Source organism: Salvelinus sp. IW2-2015, linkage group LG10 (assembly GCF_002910315.2).
Source record: "Salvelinus sp. IW2-2015 linkage group LG10, ASM291031v2, whole genome shotgun sequence".
Lineage (NCBI taxonomy): Eukaryota > Metazoa > Chordata > Actinopteri > Salmoniformes > Salmonidae > Salvelinus > Salvelinus sp. IW2-2015.
Genome location: NC_036850.1, coordinates 4,986,100 through 5,007,640, shown reverse-complemented (window position 1 = coordinate 5,007,640; position 21,541 = coordinate 4,986,100). Strand labels below are relative to the sequence as shown.

At 43.9% G+C, this 21,541-nt stretch overlaps 1 pseudogene; it reads left to right on the top strand.

The window, feature by feature from the left end:
- The window catches only part of LOC111969085 (SH3 and multiple ankyrin repeat domains protein 2-like), a 177,374-nt pseudogene that overhangs the window by 14,492 nt on the left and 141,341 nt on the right, over nucleotides 1-21,541 (top strand).

Here is a 21,541-nt window from a genome sequence, read left to right as displayed (position 1 = left end):
ACGAAACCGAAACAGTTCTGTCTGGTGCAGACACAAAAACAAAAAACAACTACCCACAAAACACAGGTGGGAAAAGGCTACCTAAGTATGGTTCTCAATCAGAGACAACGATAGACAGCTGCCTCTGATTGAGAACCACACCCGGCCAAACACACAGAAATAGAAAACATAGAACACAAAACATAGAATGCCCACCCCAACTCACGCCCTGACCATACCAAAATAGAGACATTAAAAGGAGCTCTAAGGTCAGGGCGTGACACACAGCTTTCCTCTTTGTTGTTCATCGGCCACGAGACACTTGCGTTCAGCCTGCATGGTGAATGCAGCACATGCAACAATGTTGATGACAACAATGCTGTTTTCACTTTGCTTCTTAACCTCTACTTCATCACCATCCCTGATCCGGGAGCATCCCTCATCAGTAAAAAAGCTGACTAGCATAAGCCTAGCATAGCGCACAAGTAAATACTAGCATATAAATTCATGAATCACCAATCCAATACAGCAATTGAAAAGATACACATCTTGTGATCCAGCCGATCATTTCCGATGTTTAAAATGTTTTACAGCGAAAACACAATATGTATTTCTTATTAGCTAACCACAATAGCAAAAGACTCAAACCGGCATATTTTCACCATTTTTTCTTTAACCGCATGGTAGCCTATCACAAAACCGACCCAAAATAGAGATTAATTAGTACTACCAAGAAACAATTCATCAGATGACAGTCTTAATACATGTTATACAATAAATTCTATGTTTTGTTCGAAACTGTGCATATTTGACGTATAAATGCATAGTTTTTAACATTGGGCAGCTACAAATCAACAAATAGCACCAAAGCAGCAAGAATAATTACAGAGAGCAACGTGAAATACCTAAATACTCATCATAAAACATTTATGAAAAATACATGGTGTACAGCAAATGAAAGATAAACATCTTGTGAATCTAGCCAATATTTCAGATTTTTTAAGTGTTTTACTGCGAAAACACAATATAGCATTATATTAGCTTACCACAATAGCCAAACACACAACCACATTCATTCACCGCAAAGGTAGCGATCGCAAAAAAACAGCAAAAGATATAAAATTAATCACTAACCTTGACCAACTTCATCAGATGACAGTCCTATAACATCAGGTTATACAATACACTTATGTTTTGTTCGAAAATGTGCACATTTTGAGCTGCAAACCGTGGTTATACATTGTGAATATGTAGCATCGATTCACCAGAATCTCCGGAGAAATTTTGGACAGTCACCTAATCTAATCAAAGAACTCATCATAAACTTTACAAAAAAATACATGTTGGACAGCAAATGAAAGATACACTAGTTCTTAATGCAATCGCCGTGTTAGATTTTTTAAAATAACTTAGCTGACTAACTAAATGTACTGAGTCAGCGTACACATAATTAGCTATACAGCCTGATAATACCAATGATGGTTTAGACCTCAATCAGCATGTTGTTTGTGGAAAAGTATCTTCTAAATCAAAGAAGAATCTGTGAAGCATGAATATGTTAGCTACATGAAGTAGCTAAGAGAAATAATTCAATGTAGCCAAAGATGATAGGGTCCCCTAGAAAACACTTGTCAACACTTTGGTTCCTACACTGTCACAATAACTCCTCCCTGGCATATTCATTTGTTTTCATGTCAAAACAAAACGGTACTCAAAGTGCCCACTATTATATTCTAACTATAGTATTATAATAATAATTCTATATCCATGATTCCAAAAATTCACCCAAAGGGGTTTTTCTCTAAATCGCAAGTAAAATTGCAATTGCAACATTTGGTTAAAAATAAGGTGTTCCAAAGCTTTGTATTATCATTCTTTATATAATTTATCTTTGATTCATTGTACAGTTTCTTCTTTTTTTCCAGCATTGTCAAATGATTTCTCAATTTACAGTACGTTTGCAAATCGGTTGTGCAGCCAGACTTATTTTCCATTCATTTTGCCTCATCCCTTTCAATCATAACATTTTTTAATTCCTCATCAATCCAAGGGGATTTAACAGTTTTTACAGTAATTTTCTTAATTGGTGCATGCTTATTAGTAACTGGAATAAGCAATTGCATAAACGTGTCAAGTGCAGCATCTGGTTGCTCCTCATTACACACCAGTCCAGAAAATATTATTTACATCTTCAACATAGGAATCACCACAAAACGTATTGTATGACCTCTTATTTACATTTACATTTAAGTCATTTAGCAGACGCTCTTATCCAGAGCGACTTACAAATTGGAAAGTTCATACATATTCATCCTGTCCCCCCGTGGGAATGAACCCACAACCCTGGCGTTGCAAGCGCCATGCTCTACCAACTGAGCCACACGGGACCATACACTATATACACTATATTATACACTATATTAGGGCCAGCATTTGGAACTTTGGTTTCCTAGATATGGCTACTATATTATGATTACTACATCCAATGGATTTGGAGACTGCTTCAAAGCGGATTTCTGCAGCATTAGTAAAGATGTGATATACAGTAATCACAAAAGTGATACACCCCTCACATTTTTGTAAATATTTGAGTATATCTTTTCATGTGACAACACTGAAGAAATGACACTTTGCCACAATGTAAAGTAGTGAGTGTACAGCTTACATTTACATTACATTTAAGTCATTTAGCAGACGCTCTTACCAGAGCGACTTACAAATTGGTGCATTCACCTTATGATATCCAGTGGAACAACCACTTTACAATAGTGCATCTAACTCTTTTAAGGGGGGGGGGGTTAGAAGGATTACTTTATCCTATCCTAGGTATTTCTTAAAGAGGTGGGGTTTCAGGTGTCTCCGGAAGGTGGTGATTGACTCCGCTGACCTGGCGTCGTGAGGGAGTTTGTTCCACCATTGGGGTGCCAGAGCAGCGAACAGTTTTGACTGGGCTGAGCGGGAACTGTACTTCCTCAGAGGTAGGGAGGCGAGCAGGGCAGAGGTGGATGAACGCAGTGCCCTTGTTTGGGTGTAGGGCCTGATCAGAGCCTGAAGGTACGGAGGTGCCGTTCCCCTCACAGCTCCGTAGGCAAGCACCATGGTCTTGTAGCGGATGCGAGCTTCAACTGGAAGCCAGTGGAGAGAGCGGAGGAGCGGGGTGACGTGAGAAACTTGGGAAGGTTGAACACCAGACGGGCTGCGGCGTTCTGGATGAGTTGTAGGGGTTTAATGGCACAGGCAGGGAGCCCAGCCAACAGCGAGTTGCAGTAATCCAGACGGGAGATGACAAGTGCCTGGATTAGACCTGCGCCGCTTCCTGTGTGAGGCAGGGTCGTACTCTGCGAATGTTGTAGAGCATGAACCTACAGGAACGGGTCACCGCCTTGATGTGAGTTGAGAACGACAGGGTGTTGTCCAGGATCACGCCAAGGTTCTTAGCYCTCTGGGAGGAGGACACAATGGAGTTGTCAACCGTGATGGCGAGATCATGGAACGGGCAGTCCTTCCCCGGGAGGAAGAACAGCTCCGTCTTGCCGAGGTTCAGCTTGAGGTGGTGATCCGTCATCCACACTGATATGTCTGCCAGACATGCAGAGATGCGATTCGCCACCTGGTTATCAGCTTGTATAACAGTGTAAATTTGCTGTCCCGTCTGTCTTATGGCTTGGGGGTAGAAGCTGTTTAGAAGCCTCTTGGACCAGGTTGCAGGCACTGGTTACAGTTTGAAGCTTTTTCTGGAGTGGACAGCTTGAAGAAAGCCAGTCAATATTTAGGTCACCCAGAAAATATACCTCTCTGTTGATATCACAGAAATGATCAAGCATTTCACACATGTTATCCAGATACTGACTGTTAGCACTTTGTGGTCTATAGTACTTCCCAAAATAATAGGCTTTAGGTGAGGCAGGTGAACCTCTAGCCATATTACTTCAACAACAGTTGACATGAGATCCTCTCTAAGCTCTACAGCTCTACAGGAATATGAATCTGAATGACTTCCTAATGGTCCGACCCCAGGTGGTGAGGGTAGGCAACATCAACTCTGCCACGCTGACCCTCAACAGGGGGGCCCCACGGGGTTGTGTGCTTAGTCCCCTCCTGCACTCCCTGTTAACCCACGACTGCGTGGCCACGCACGACTCCAACACCATCATCAAAATTGCTGATGACACGATGGTGCTAGGCCTGATCACCGGCGACAATGAGACAGCCTACAGGGAGGAGGTCAGTGACCTGGCATTGTGGGGCTGGAATAACAACCTTTCCCTCAACGTCAGTAAGACCAAGAAGCTGATCGTGGACTACAGGAAATGGTGGGGAGTGCACGCCTCACATCGACGAGTCTGCAGCGAAACAGGTCGAGAGCTTCAAGTTCCTCGGTGTTAAAATCACTAAGAACTTAAATTGGTCCACACTTGCGCACAGTCGTTAAGAAGGTGCGACACCGCCTCTTCTCCCTCAGGAGGTTGAAAAGGTTTGGCACGGGCCTTCAAATCCTCAAAATGTTCTACAGCTGTACCATTAGAGCATCTTGACTGGCTGCATCACTGCTTGCTATGGAAATACCACCGCCCGATCGCATGGTGCTACAGAGGTTGGTGCGGACAGCCCAGTACATCACTGGGGCCGAGCTCCCTGCCATCCAGGACCTCTGTATCAGGCGGTGTGAAAGGAAAGGCCAGAAAACCCTTAAAGACCCAACCCCTCTGTTCTCTCTGCTTCCGCAAGGTAAGCGGTACTGGTGCATCAAGTCTGACACCAGCAAGTTATTGTTTTACCTTGTTATTTTTAGTATTACATTGGTATTGATTACTGGTTGGGGTTAGAGCTTGCAAGATAGGCATTTCACTGTACTTGTGCATGTGCCATGAAAACTTGAAACTTGAATATAAACAGCAACACCACCCCTTTGGCATTCCTGTCATATTCCTGAATATGTTGTAACCATGTATTGCTACCACTGTATCATCAAATATATTATCTAAGTGATTTTCAGAGATAGAATATGAATGTTATCTGTTACTACTCGATTTCACAAATCTTGTTTCTTAGGCTACACATGTTAATGTGGGCTATTTTTAGCGCTTTTCTGGGATTGTTGGTTGCTTTTATTGCTTTGCTTGGAGGCTTATCAGACAGTGATATTTATGTTTGTCTCGGACACGCTCACTGTCCGATGAGGCGGGGAGCTCTGTAGATCTGAACCCGAGGTAGGATCAACCCTGTGTTGGAAACAGGGTAGAGGACGCCGGTGCGGCAACCTCCAGTACTCCTCAGCCAATGAGTAAAGTTGTTCGATTGTTAGAGATGGGGTGCTGTACCCCTCAACCGAACGGTATAATTGGTCCGTGTGGATCAATCAAACCCCCAACTCTAATGTTGGAAGCATCTTGCTCCAATCAAGTGAGCAAATCAGTACCCGAGATTTTATGTTGCAGTATCCCTCAGCCAATCGATAAAGGCGCCACTCCTCTAGACACATTGCTTTAGCCAATCGATAAATAAAGAGGTCCATTTTTGAAAGAGTTTTTCTCCCGAGTCCCAACCAATTAGCATGGGCGTCTCTAGGCAGACTATTACCTTTTCATCCAATAAGAACAACTGTCATTGCTACATGACACCATGTCATACATAACTGACTGACCAAAATCCATTTTTTTCTCTTTCCTCTTTTCCACAGTTCCGCTACAAGAACCGAGTCTACAGGCAGCCCCATGTGGAAGAGAAGCAGATTGCCAAACTTCACACCAAGGTGAGTGGTGTGGACAAACTTCACACTCTCTCCTAACAACCAGCTGGGGTCCCACTGCACACATGCACACAAACACACACACTGTTGGGAGCAACAGAGATGCTGGAGTGTCACTTTATCTCACTTTATCTCACTGTCAACACACAGACATATTGAGTTATGTCAGCTGGTATCACTGTTAGCCTCTGCAATCTCTCTCTAGTATCCTGTCTGCATGTCTCTCTCTACTCTCTACTCTCCAGTCCGCATGCCTACTCTGTACTTTCCGTAAGAGTCAAGGAGGCATGTCATGTATATTTCATGTCTCGCCTGTGCCCACTTTACCTGGATCCTTGTGCATGTGCTCACACGTGCACGAACGCACATAAGCACACAAAATACGCATTTTTCATAACTGCCCCTGGTAAATGGTCACTGACTGTATGAGGGAAATATTATGCATACATGATAGATAACAATAATGAGTAAATGATCAAAGAAACTTGATGGTGTGTCATTCCTTTCTAATTGTGTTGCTATAAATGCATTTATGCTAAGGCAGTGCACACATTTGTATTATGGGCCAATAAAGCATCGCTGAATTGAGAAAGCAGTATCCGATGGAAAACAAAGGCAGAGGGAAACAGAGACGATGGGAAGTGAGTTATTGCTGGTTTCTATACTGGTGTACAGTTCCATGTACTGTATTTCTGACACATATAGATTGACTCATGGTGATTGCGCAGATGAGGTGTATACAGGTCCACCCCTACTATGTTCTGCTCTTTCCTCCTCCCTACATTTCTCTCTCTCTACCTCCATCTCTTCAAAGATTCTTATTTTTGTCCTCTCCTTCTCTCCCTCACCCTTTCCTACCGAACACCCCCCTCTCCCTCCTCCCTCTTTTCTACTCCATATTTTCATCATCATCCTCTTCTCCTCTCCTCCTTTCCTCCTCCTTTCCTCACCTCCTCTCTTCCTATTGTGTTTTGGGAGCTGTTCTCTTATCTATTTATATCTGGCCTGGAAAGCAGATGAGAACACTCATCCCATCGTGCACTCTATGCTCCAATCAGCACACCCCAATCATTCAATCTATCTCTCTCGCTCTCTTGTCCTCTCTCCCCCTTCTTCTGTCCCTCTTGTTCTCCCTCCTTCTCTCTTTTTTCCGAACCTTCTCCCCCTCATATCTCTGACCTACACGCACACACACACACACACACACACACACACAACACACACACACACACACACACACACACACACACACACACACACACACACACACACACACACACCACACACACACACACCACCACACACACACACACACACACACACACACACACACAACACACACCCTCCACTCTCTCTCTCTCTAACTCTCTTTTTGTTCTCGCTCTCCATCTCCCAGGCCAACTTGAGAAAGTTTATGGACCTCATCCAGCACCATCAGGTGGAGAAAGTATCTAGGCTGCTGGAGAGAGGGCTGGACCCCAACTACCAGGATACAGAGACCGGTGGTAATACTACACACACACATGCACACACTCACACATCATGAACACAGGTGGTTTGACATAATCACAGTGCTAACAAGATAGATACTGCTGAGAAATACCCCCGTGGCTCCTCACATTTAAACCCTCCCACCCACTACCAAGAACAGCACAACCTAGCCCCTGATCAATCCCATTGGTTTTTAAATTAACACACAGATCAATGGCGACTCGAGTCAACTCTACTCAGAGATCTGTATCGTTAGCGTAGGGGAGAGAGGCCATGAGCCTCCCTGTGTGGTGTATACAGAGTTAGCAACAGGGGATAAGAGGGAGCGGAGATGAACACAGAGTTCAGAAAAATCTGTTTGAGATTGCTATTACTTATACTCTATTAGAACTGCACAAACTATCGTCACTATCAGTCCAACCCAATGTACTCCTTCTCCTATGAAGCATCATTGTACTGAAATGATGTACTACCAGAATGTACTCCAATGCTCTGACCATCAATTAACAAAGGAAGGAGGGTATTTGGGGGCTAAGAGGGGGGGTTAGTTGAGGTTTTAAGGCAATCAGTGCATCTTTTAGAGGTATTAAGGCTGTAAGGGTTCGAAAGATTTTAATGAGTTAATTAGAGGTATTACGGTATTTTAAGAGCTAGGGACACAGTCAGCATTGTGTGAATAATGTACTGGACACGCTGGATAAATGCAGGGCAAATGTAGCCTTTCAGTTAAGGCTTATAAAGAAGTACGTAAAGGAAACCGGTGTTAGGGCTTGTAGCAGAGAAATTGAAGGGGCATTAATGGGATATAAGTGGTATTGGTAGATTAAGCCTTGTTGCTGTGAGATTGAGGGATAAGGGCAGCTTGTAGAATAGCGCTCAATTATAGAGCTCTGGCTCGCTATTGATTTTGGCTGTAGAAGTACACACACAGACAAGGACATAAGCATATCCAGGCACACACACAAACGCACGTTCTGTTCTAAATCCCAAGCTAATTATATCACAATTACATGGGGCTCAGATGTAGGTCGACACCAATCGACCCCAAAGATTTCCACCCACTGTGTCGCCCAGACGCCCACTCACCCCCTACCATGCCCCCTCCCTCCGTGTCTCATACAACTATTTTCTATTCCATACTCATTTGAATCGATGGAGTGGATTTCTAGATCTCACAGAGTAATTGGTATCTTTGGTATGCCTGTCTTAAAGGTGCAATGTGGGATTGCTACATCCAGTTTTGGACTTTTGAATGAATGATATATAGCCATTGTGTCACGTTCTGACCCTAGTTATTGTGTTAATTGTTTGTTTTAGTGGGTCAGGACTTGAGTTGGGTGGGCATTCTATGTTATGTGTTTCTATGTTGGGTTCATGTTACTAGCCTGATATGGTTCTCAATCAGGGACAGGTGTTTTACGTTTCCTCTGAGAACCATATTTAGGTAGGCTGTTCACACTGTTTGTTTGTGGGTGATTGTTGCTGTGTCTGTGTTTGTGCACCACACGGTACTGTTTCGTTTTGTTTAGTCTGTTCGTGCGTTCTTCGTGTTTATGTTAGTTCGCATGTTCAGGTCTGTTGATGTCGTTTGTTGTTTTGTAGCTTGTATTTTCGTATTCGTTATTATAATTAAATATCATTATGTCTACATACCTCGCTGCGTGTTGGTCCGATCCATGCTCCTCCTCGTCTGAGGAGGAGAACGACTTCGACAACCGTTACACATTGTTTCTTGAAGAAAGTAACATAGAAATGCCTCGTGAGTTTACTGTCGTACCCCATCAGAACCCACAATATAAGCTTGTTTTACTCCCATTACAAAGGAACACACTTTGCCACGATGATACTTTCAGTGTTGCAGTATCATTCATAACAACCGTATGACGCTGTACAGCAGGACATGGTCAGAGCCTGCTATATGATTGGGTTTTTTTCTATGTTGTTCGGGTCTTTTAATAATACAGTAGAGTATGTTAAAGGCCAAGTGCAGTCAAAAACATGATATTTGAAGAGCTATTTGAAAAGAATGTCTGAAATTTCAGCCTGTTTTGGTGGGAGGGAGTTTTGGCCTGCCTGGTGAAATTTAATTTGTTAATATACCAATAAGACAGAGATTTCCAGACCTCTGCCAATAACGGCTAGTTTCCCCCCCACTCAGACCACTCCCAGACAGTCCTAGCAAAACTCTTGCTTGAGAAATTGCTCTTTGCTAAGAAGCTATTTGTGTGTCTTTTTGGCCATTTTAATTGAAAACAATCACGTTTCTATCCAATTTGGCGACAGATTTTCACACAAATGTGAAATAATCGGCATTAAACAGTTTGCCCATTTTCTACCAGAGATGTGTTTCCATCAAACTGACTTTTTGCGGATAAAAAGCTGTGCGCATAGTAGTGCACATAGAAATAACTTTTGACATTAAATTCCCATGTACCAAATGAAAAATACAAGTTAAATGGGTTTCCATGACATTTTCAACTCCACTGATGGTTTTGTCACAAAAACGGTTGCGTTATATAGCAAATGTTCCCACTCTGGTCTTGGAACATGTGTTCTAGTCAACAGATCACAGATACAGGGTGGGGAAGCTACCTAAATGATGAGATTATTATAAATAAAAGGGATATTATTTGTCAAAAGGCAGCCGAGCATTGATCATCATGTCACCAGAATAAGACCCTCGATATTTATTGAAACATTCAAGGAGCATCAAGTTAATCACCTTGCACATTCACCATCCTGTGAAGTTCATCATAACTTATAACTTCATAACTTCATCTGTAGTCTATAAACTGCATGCTTTCCCGAGTCGTAGTGGGAGGACCACACAACAAATTGTACCAGCATTTCATGTTTCCATCAGACCAGTCGTGACTTTTTTTCATGCGTCAAGAAATTCAGCCTCATGGAATGGTTGGATGGAAACGTGGTTAGTAAGGTACTTAATTGTTACCCGGAAATGGTATTGAGACGGGAAAAATATGGCTACATTGGACCTTTAACCAATGTGTCATGGCTATTATAAATCCACTTATTGACCCATGGACGGACATCAGTCTAGATGGACGAGTGGTCGAGTGTGGATGAATTGATGGGATTTCGTGTGGCTGCAGTGATTGGATGATGAATGACACTGACAGAGGAGAGAAAAGTGAAGATGAACAATAGAGTTATGGGAGGACCACTTCGATTCCTGAGAAAATATGATGGTGTTATCACCATCACTGCTGATCTGAGTTTAATTGGTGCACATTATTCTCTCCATGTCTATGGTATGTTCTGTTGCCTGTTCTGTTCTGTTGGCTGCTCTCTTGTCTGTTCAATCTCGTTCTGTTCTGTTCTTTTGGCTGTTCTGATCTGTTCTTTTGGCTGTTCTGTTCTTGTGGCTGTTCCGATCTGATCTTGTGGCTGTTCTGTTCTGTTCTTTTGGCTGTTCTGTTCTGTTCTTTTGGCTGTTCTGATCTGTTCTTGTGGCTGTTCTTTTCTGTTGTCTGCTGCGTCTGTGTTGTGTTTCCTCTATGCAGTGGTGTAAAGAACTTAAGTAAAAATACTTCAAAGTACTACTTAAGTCGTTTTTGGGGGTATCTGTAATTCACTACATTCTTAAAGAAAAGTATGTACTTTTTACTCCATACATTTTCCCTGACACCCAAAAGTATTTGTTAAATTTTGAATACTTGTCTAATTCACACACTTATCAAGAGAACATCCCTGGTCATCCCTACTGCCTCTGATCTGGCGGACTCACGAAACACATGCTTCGATTGTAAATTATGTCTGAGTGTTGGAGCATGCCCCAGGCTATCTGTAAATAATAAGTACAAAAAGGTAATGGTGCTGTCTGGTTTTCTTAATACAGTATAAGGAATTTGAGTATTTTTTAACAAGTACATTTATTCTTGATACTTAAGTATATTTAAAATCAAATACTTTTACACTTTCACTCAAGTAGGATTTTACTGGGTGACTTTCACTTTTACTTGAGTCATTTCCTATTAAGTATTCTTTACTTTTACTCAAGTATGACAATTGGATGTGGCCCCAGGCAGAATAACTTTAAGACCCATGATCTACACTGTATCCTGTCTATGTCATTCTACAGAGACCCCCCTGACATTTGCGGCCCACCTGGATAACGTGGTGGAGATCATAAAGGTTCTGAAGAATGGAGGGGCCCACCTGGACTTCAGGGCCAAAGACGGCATGACGGCCCTACACAAAGCTGCTAGGTCCAAGAACCAGGTTACTCTGACGGTACGGATACACACACAGCCACTCACACATGGATACTCACATGAACACACACAACATTAACCCTGCCACTCTTATGGTTACCCATACATTGTATTGATACGTATTGTATTTGTGTTAGGGTTAGGCCCCTACTCTACTACCACATATCTACAACACAAAATCCATGTTTGTGTGTGTGTATAGTGCATATGTGATTGTGTATGCATGTGTCTGTGCCTGTGTTTGTGTCTCTTCACAGTCCCGCTGTTCCATAAGGTGTATTTTGATCTAAATCTAATGCCAATGTGTGTGTGCCTGCCTGCATGCCTGCGTCTGTGTGTATGTGTGTGTGTTGCAGACCCTGTTGGAGCTTGGTTTGTCTCCAGACTATAAGGACAGTCGGGGTCTGACGGCACTCTATCACACAGCCATGGTGGGAGGAGACCCGTTGTGCTGCGAGTTGCTGCTACATGAACACGCCACCGTCTGCTGCCAGGACGAAAACGGCTGGCACGAAGTCCACCAGGTACACACACACACAGGCACACACACACGCACACATACTTTTCCCCTGTACATGTGCGTATGTGCGTGTGCGCGTGCCTGTGTGTGTACAGATGGTTGATAGCTCTCCTAGACCCTCTCCCTTCCTGTGCTACTCTGATTGCGATCAGCTCCAGCCAGCAGTAACCTCACTCTTCCTGACGTACTGTACTTTCTCTTCTTTAGAACATGGCACTGTCAACATATCAAACACAACTCTCCTCTAGGTTAGCCTATCAGTTAACTATCATCGAAACGCATTTACATCCTCCGAAAAAGGAGCCTTGCCCATGTGCTACGGAAATGCCTCCGCTTCCTCTGCGCTCTCCTCCCTCACTCCCCCACTGACTCTCTTTCGCTCACTCTCTGTCAACCAGTTACTCTAAATTACTTTGGATCTATGTAGGTTTTCGAGTTATACTTTGATACATCTTTCCTTATTTAGCACTGGTGTCGTTCTAGATCTGTTCACTACATCCCCCTAGAACTGATTATTCCATCTGATGACTGGGTTCAAACTAAGGACATAATATCCTAATCTCCAGGGCCTCAGTGCGCCTACTCTGCAGAACACTGACATCTAGTGGACATGGCATGTAACTGCAGCCTGACACTAGGGCAAAGCCAAAGCAGAGACTATTATATAGCTTGTCACCATGTGTATTATATGTTGTATGTTTAAGAAATAAGGCACGAGGGGGTGTGGTATATGGCCAATATAACATGCGAAGGGCTGTTCTTAGGGACGACGCAACGCGGAGCGCCTGGATACAGTCCTTAGTCGTGTTTATTGGTCATATACCACAAACCCCCAATGTGCCTTATTGCAATTATAAACTGGTTACCAATGTAATAAGACCAGTAAATAGTCATTTTTTTATCATACCCGGGGTATCTGTTCATAATTATAAAACGGGTGGTTCGAGCCCTGAATGCTGATTGGCTGAAGGCTGTGGTATATCAGACTGTATACCAAGGGTATGACAAAACATGTATTTTTACTGCTCAAATTACATTGGTATGTATTCAGACCCTTTGCTATGAGGCTCAAAATTGAGCTCAGGTGCATCCTGTTTCCATTGATAATCCTTGAGACATTTCTATAACTTGATTGGAGTCCACCTGTGTAAATTAATTTGATTGGACATGATTTGGAAAGGCAACACACCTGTCTATCATTCTTAAATAGACGAAGTTTGGAACCACCAAGACTCTTCCTTGAGCTGGCCGCCCATCCAAACTGAGCAATTGGGGGAGAAGAGCCTTGGTCGGGGAGGTGACCAAGAACCCGATGGTCACTCTGACAGAGCTCCTGAGTTCATCTGTGGAGATGGGAGAATATTCCAGAAGTACAACCATCTCTGCATCACTCCACAATTCAGACCTTTATGGTAGAGTGGCCAGACAGAAGCCACTCCCTGGTAAAAGGCACATGACAGCCTGCTTGGAGTTTGCCAAAAGGCATCTAAAGGACTCTCAGACCATGAGAAACAAGAATCTCTGGTCTGATGAAACCAAGATTGAACTCTTTGGCCTGAATGCCAAGCATCACGTCTGGAGGAAACCTGGCACCATCCCTACGGTGAAGCATGGTGGTGGCAGCATCATGCTGCTGTGGGGATGTTTATTATTGGCAGGGACTGGGAGACTAGTCAGGATCGAGGGAAAGATGAACGGAACAAAGTATAGAAATCCTTGATGAAAACCTGATCCAGAGAGCTCGGGAACGCAGACTGGGGTGGAGGTCCACCTTCCAACAGGACAACAACCCTAAGCACACAGCCAAGACAATGCAGGAGTGGCTTCGGGACAAGTCTCTGAATGTCCTTGAGTAGCCCAGCCAGAGACCGGACTTGAACCTGATCGAACATCTCTTGAGAGACCTGAAATGCGATGCTCCCCATCCAACCTGACAGAGCTTGAAATAATCTGCAGAGAAGAATGAGAGAAACTCCCCAAATACAGGTGTGTCAAGCTTGTAGCGTCGTGCCCAAGAAGTCTTGAGGCTGTTGTTGCTGCCAAAGGTGCTTCAACAAAGTACTAAGTCAAGGGTCTGAATACTTATGTAAATGTTTTATATTTAATTTTTTTATGTTTAATAAATGTGCAAAAAAATCTATAAACCAGTTTTTACTTTGTCGTTATGGGGTATTGTTTGTAGATTGATGAGGGAAAAAACGATTTAATACATTTTAGAATAAGGCTGTAAAGTAACAAAATGTGGAAAAGGTCAAGGGGTCTGAATACTTTCCGAATGCACTGTATGTATATACTGTATACGTGTATCTAAAAGGGATTCAATTATAGTATTATACAGATCTAAACAACCTGCTCCACATTTTAAAAGTGAAAGAAAAAATATAGAACATTTTCTAAATTAATAAAACAAAAATTTAAACGAACATGTCTTGATTGCGTCGGATTCTACCAACTCAGGACAACTCTTAGGGCAACATATATCCATTGTTTTTGTCAAAATTTCTCAAGCTCAATAAATTTGGTTGGGAATCATTGATGGACAGTGATATTCAAACCTTGTCTTGGATTTTCAATCAGATTTAAGTAAGGACTGAGACTTGACCCATTAGGAAATCTGGTGTGTCATTGGTTTTAACATTTCTGTAATTGTCGCACTGAATTGTAAAACTATCCCAGGGTTAGGTATTCAGAAGACTGAGGTAGGTTTTCCTACAACTTTCATATTTCTTTTGATCCTGACAAACTCCCCTGTCCCTGCCGGTGACAAGCATACACACTCAAACCATGATGATGCCCCACCACATTACTTGAAAATACAGATGGTTTCACTCTGTGATGTGTTGAATTGGATTGGAAGATTTCAGTGGTAGCTGACATGTATAGTGTTGAGTCATCCGCATACATAGACATACTGGCTTTAGTCAAAGCCAGTGGCATGTTGTTAGTAAAAATGTTAAAAAGTAAGGGGCCTAAACAGCGGCCCTGGCGAATTCCTGATTCTACCTGGATTATGACGGAGAGGATTCCATTAAAGAACACCCTCTGTGTTCTGTTAGACAGGTAACTCTTTATCCACAATACAGCAGGGGGTGTAAAGCCATAACACATACATTTTTCCAGCAGATCGATAATGTCATAAGCCGCACTGAAGTCTAACAAAACAGCACACACAATATTTTTATTATGAATTTCTCTCAGCCAATCATCAGTCATTTGTGTAAATGCTGTAATTGTTGAATGTCTTTCCCTATAAATGTGCTTACCAACTGGCAAGTGTCTTCACTGACATATTCAACCTATCCCTGTCTGAGCCTGTAATACCAACATGTTTCAAGCAGACCACCATAGTCCCTGTGACCAAGAACACTAAGGTAACCTGCCTAAATGACTACTGACCCGTAGCACTGCTTAGAAAGGCTGGTCATGGCTCACATCAACACCATTATCCCAGAAACCCTAGACCCACTCCAATTTGCATACCGCCCCAACAGATCCACAGATGATGCAATCCCTATTGCACTCCACACTGCCCGTTCACACCTGGACAAAAGGAAAACCTATGTGAGAATGCTATTCATTGACTACAGCTCATAGTACCCTCAAAGCTCATCACTAAGCTAAGGACCCTGGGACTAAACACCTCCCTCTGCAACTGGACCCTGGACTTCCTGACGGGCCGCACCCAGGTGGTAAGGGTAGGTAACAACACATCCGCCACGCTGATCCTCAACACGGGGGACCCTCAGGGTTGCGTGCTCAGTCCCCTCATGTATTCCCTGTTTACTCATGACTGCACGGCCAGGCACGACTCCAACACCATCATTAAATGTGCCGATGACGCAACAGTGGTAGGCCTGATCACCGACAATGATGAGACAGCCTATAGGGAGTAGGTCAGATACCTGACCGTGTGGTGCAAGGACCACTGCCTGTTATGGCAACTAGTCAGCCTCCAACCGCAAGGCACTACCGAGGGTAGTGCGTATGGCCCAGTACATCACCGGGGCCAAGCTTCCTGCTATCCAGGACCTCTAAACCAGGCGGTGTCAGAGAAAGGCCCTAAAAATTGTCAAAAACTGCAGCCACCCTAGTCATAGACTGTTCTCTCTACCACCGCACGGCAAGCGGTACCAGAGCGCCAGTCTAGGTCCAAGAGGCTTCTAAACAGCTTATAACCCCAAGCCATAACAATCCTAAACATCTCATTAAATGGCTACCCAGACTATTTCCATTGCCCCCTCCCCCTCTTCTATGCTGCTGATGCTCTCTATTATTATCTAAGCATTATCTACGTCACTTTAATAACTCTACCTACAGTTGAAGTCGGAAGTTTACATACACCTTAGCCAAATGCATTTAAACTCAGTTTTTCTAGTCATTTAATCCGAGTAAAAATTCCCGGTCTTAGGTCAGTTAGGATTAGCAGTTTATTTTAAGAATGTGAAATGTCAGAATAATAGTAGAGAGTGATTTATTTCAGCTTTTATTTCTTTCATCACATTCCCAGTGGGTCAGAAGTTTACATATACTCAATTAGTATTTGGTAGCATTGCCTTTAAATTGTTTAACTTGAGTCAAGCGTTTTGTGTAGCTTTCCACAAGCTTCCCACAATAAGTTGAGTGAATTTTGGCCCATTCCTCCTGACAGAGCTGGTGTAATTGAGTCAGGTTTGTAGGCCTCCTTGCTCGCACACACTTTTCCAGTTCTGCCCACAAATTTTCTGTAGGCTTGAGGTCAGGACTTTGTGATGGCCACTCCAATACCTTGACTTTGTTGTCCTTAAGCCATTTTGCCAAATATTTGGAAGACCCATTTGCGACCAAGCTTTAACTTCCTGACTGATGTCTTGAGATGTTGCTTCAACATATCCACATAATTTTCCTCCCTCATGATGTCATCTATTTTGTGAAGTGCACCAGTCCTTCCTGCAGCAAAGCATCCCCACAAATTGATGCTGCCACCCCCGTGGGATGGTGTTCTTCGGCTTGCAAGCGTCCCCTTTTTCCTCCAAACATTACGATGGTCATTATGGCCAAACAGATCTATTTTTGTTTCATCAGACCAGAGGACATTTCTCCAAAAAGTACGATCTTTGTCCCCACGTGTAGTTGCAAACCGTAGTCTGGCTTTTTTATGGCGGCTTTGGAGCAATAGCTTCTTCCTTGCTGAGCGGCCTTTCAGGTTATGTCGATATAGGACTCATTTAACTGTGGATATAGATACTTTTATACCTGTCTCCTCCAGCATCTTCACAAGGTCCTTTGCTGTTGTTCTGGGATTGATTTGCACTTTTCGCACCAAAGTACGTTCATCTCTAGGAGACAGAACGAGTCTCCTTCCTGAGCGGTATGACGGCTGCGTGGTCCCATGGTGTTTATACTTGCTTACTATTGTTTGTACAGATGAACGTGGTACCTTCAGGCGTTTGGAAATTTCTCCCAAGGATGAACCAGACTTGTGGATGTCTACAATTTTTTTCTGAGGTCTTGGCTGATTTCTTTTGATTTTCGCATAATGTCAAAGAAGCAATAAGTTTGAAGGTAGGCCTTGAAATACATCCACAGGTACACCTCCAATTGACTCAAATGATGTCTTAGCCTATCAGAAGCTTCTAAAGCCATGACATAATTTTCTGGAATTTTACAAGCTGTTTAAAAGCACAGTCAACATAGTGTATGTAAACTTCTGACCTACTGGAATTCTGATACAGTGATAAGTGAAATAATCTGTCTGTAAACAATTGTTGGAAAAATTACTTGTGTCGTGTACAAAGTAGATGTCCTAACCGACTTGCCAAAACTATAGTTTGTTAACAAGAAATTTGTGGAGTGTTTGAAAAACAAGTTTTAATGACTCCAACCTAAGGGTATTGTAGAGCATGTAGGTTCATGCTCTACAACATTCGCAGAGTACGACCCTGCCTCACACAGGAAGCGGCGCAGGTCCTAATCCAGGCACTTGTCATCTCCCGTCTGGATTACTGCAACTCGCTGTTGGCTGGGCTCCCTGCCTGTGCCATTAAACCCCTACAACTCATCCAGAACGCCGCAGCCCGTCTGGTGTTCAACCTTCCCAAGTTCTCTCACGTCACCCCGCTCCTCCGCTCTCTCCACTGGCTTCCAGTTGAAGCTCGCATCCGCTACAAGACCATGGTGCTTGCCTACGGAGCTGTGAGGGGAACGGCACCTCCGTACCTTCAGGCTCTGATCAGGCCCTACACCCAAACAAGGGCACTGCGTTCATCCACCTCTGGCCTGCTCGCCTCCCTACCTCTGAGGAAGTACAGTTCCCGCTCAGCCCAGTCAAAACTGTTCGCTGCTCTGGCACCCCAATGGTGGAACAAACTCCCTCACGACGCCAGGTCAGCGGAGTCAATCACCACCTTCCGGAGACACCTGAAACCCCAACTCTTTAAGGAATACCTAGGATAGGATAAAGTAATCCTTCTAACCCCCCCCCGCCCCCCCCCCCCCCCCCCCCTTAAAAGAGTTAGATGCACCATTGTAAAGTGGTTGTTCCACTGGATATCATAAGGTGAATGCACCAATTTGTAAGTCGCTCTGGATAAGAGCGTCTGCTAAATGACTTAAATGTAATGTAAACTTCCGACTTCAACTGTACATGTACACTACATGTACAGAGAAGGCCTCTTCCTTGGCCGAGGCACCGGATACACTGGGCCGTGGAGGCGCACTGGCGGTCTCGAGCGCAGAGCTAGCACAACTCGTCCTGGCTGGATCCCCCCTGTAGCCCGGCAAGTGCGGGGAGCTGGAACAGGCCGCACAGGGCTGTGCTGGCGAACCGGGGACACCGTGCGTAGGGCTGGCGCAGGATAACCCAGGTCGAGGAGACGCACTGGAGGCCTGGAGAGCAGGGCTGGCACACTCCGTCCTGGCTCAATGCCCACTCTAGCCCGGCCGATGCGAGGAGCTGGGATATAGCGCACCGGGCTAAGAACACGTACTGGATACACTGTGCGCTCCACCGCGTAACATGGTGCCTGACCAGTACAACGCTCGCCACGGTAAGCACGGGGAGTTGCCTCAGGTCTCCTACCTGACTCCGCCAATCTCCTCGTCCCCCCCCCCCCCAAAAAAAAATTCTGGGGCTGCCTTCCGTGCACGTTTCCTCGAGCCAACTCCTCGTAGCGTCGCCGCTCCGCTTTAGCTGCCTCCAGCTCCTCTTTAGGACGGCGATACTCTCCCGGCTGTGCCCAGGGTCCCTTGCCGTCCAAGATTTCCTCCCATGTCCAGGAGTCCATTCCACCACGCTGCTTGGTCCTTTGGTGGTGGGTAGTTCTGTAACGATGTTCGTCTGAGGAGGAAGGAGTGGACCAAGGTGCAGCGTGGTACGTGTTCATGATATTTATTTAACTCAGAACACTAAGACAAAATAACAAAAATAGACCAACCCGAAACAGTTCTGTCTGGTGCAGACACAAAGACAGAAAACAACTACCCACAACAAACAGGTGGAAAAAGGCTACCTAAGTATGGTTCTCAATCAGAGACAACGATTGACAGCTGCCTCTGATTGAGAACCACACCCGGCCAAACACACAGAAAAGAAAACATAGAACACCAGACATAGAATGCCCACCCCAACTCACGCCCTGACCAAACCAAAATAGAGACCTAAAAAGGATCTCTAAGGTCAGGGCGTGACACCTATTTGGTAAAAGACCCAGTCCATATTATGGTAAGAACAGCTCAAATAAGCAAAGAGAAACGACAATCCATCTTTACTTTAAGACATGAAGGTTAGCCAATGCAGAACATTTCAAGAACTTTGAAAGTTTCTTCAAGTGCAGTCGCAAAAACCATCAAGCGCTATGATGAAACCGGCTCTCACGAGGCTCGCCGCAGGACGGGAAGACCCAGAGTTACCTCTGCTGCAGAGGATAAGTTCATTAGAGTTATTAACCTCAGAAATATCAGCCCAAATAAAATGCTTCGCAGATTTCAAGTAACAAACACATCTCAACATCAACTTTCCAATAGGAGTGGAGTGTTCCCAAGGGGTCCAAGTCTCAGTCCTGACTTTCAATCTTCCTGAAAATGTCAGACAAGGTTTGACTATTGCTGTCAATCCGTGATTCCCAACCAAATTGAATGAGCTCGAGTAACAATTGATATATGTTGCCCTAAGTGTTGTGCAGAGAGCTGGTAGAGTTATATACAAAACATGATTTACAGTTGTAATTGCTGACAAACTATTCACTCTGGGGTGTGAAGACATACGCAGTCTCTTTCCCTTTGAAAAAGTGCAGCAGGTTGTGTAGATCTGTAGGATTTAAAAAATAAAAATGTAATCCCTTTTTAGGTTTAGAATGTGACAACTGTGAATGCGGTGTGTAGACTTTCACTAGGCACTGTATAATAAATATATAAATTATAATCAACATGTATTGTTTTCTGTGTGTTTGTGTGCGTGGGTACAGGCTTGTCGGAATGGCTTTGTCCAGCACCTGGAGCATCTGCTGTTCTACGGGGCGGACATGAGCGCACAGAACGCGTCAGGGAACACAGCGCTGCACATCTGTGCTCTCTACAATCAGGTGAGCTGTGTGTGTGTGCGCGTGTGTGTTTGTTCATACAAGTTTAACTGCCCTTCTTCCACCTGCTGGTTTGATTGTGTAGGCCTGGAGGTCTCCCTGATGTCTCTCTGTTCACCTGTTCTACTTGTGTTCGAGTCTGTAAGTGTCTGGGTGAATTAACTTAACCCACCACCACGCATTACTGACCTTACACACATACACACACACACACACATCTGCTTCTCGTTCCGTTCGTATGAGATGTAAGTAAATCCACAATTAAATGGCAGTTATTTTCGTTAACAAAGTGCTTTTCCACAATTAAGAGAAATTGGAGGAGAGGATCATGAGTAAGGGTGGAGAATGAGTGACAAGGGGATAAGTCTGTCTCTCATTCCCACCACACAGCTCTCCTCCTACTCTAGACTCAATTAGACCCCCAGATTTGTACATGTTCATTAGCTAAATGTATTCAATTTGACATCAAATCTTACATCATAGCATTTCTTAAATGCATTTGAGTCCTGACAACCCACTTGTTTCTCTACTCTCCCACTACGTCCGTATTCAGAATCATCTGACTCAATTAGCGCTATGGCCTAGAATAGAATAGAATACAGCGTTATTGTCCATCCAGGATGGACATTTTTCTTTTGGCATCACCTTCCATTAAAAGGATCACACACACATACATTCTCACATCATACGAATTTAAACCAGTCAGTCCATCATGTTGCATACACTAACGAGATAGAGGACTTTAATACCTTCACTCACATCCGACCGCTGTCCCAACTGCACTGTACCGATAAAAATGTATTTTGCATTTAGTAGTCTAACAGCACAAGGAAATTCATGTTTTGAATATGTCCTTCTATCATGTCTTATATCTCGCCTCCTCTTCCTCTCTCTTTCTCTTCATCCCTTTCACATTCGGGGATTTTTCTGCAAACTGTTGAGGCGGAATCCCCATGTCTCCTATTGTTCTGTAGTTTAGTGTCTGTACACACATACACTGTTCTCCTGGTGT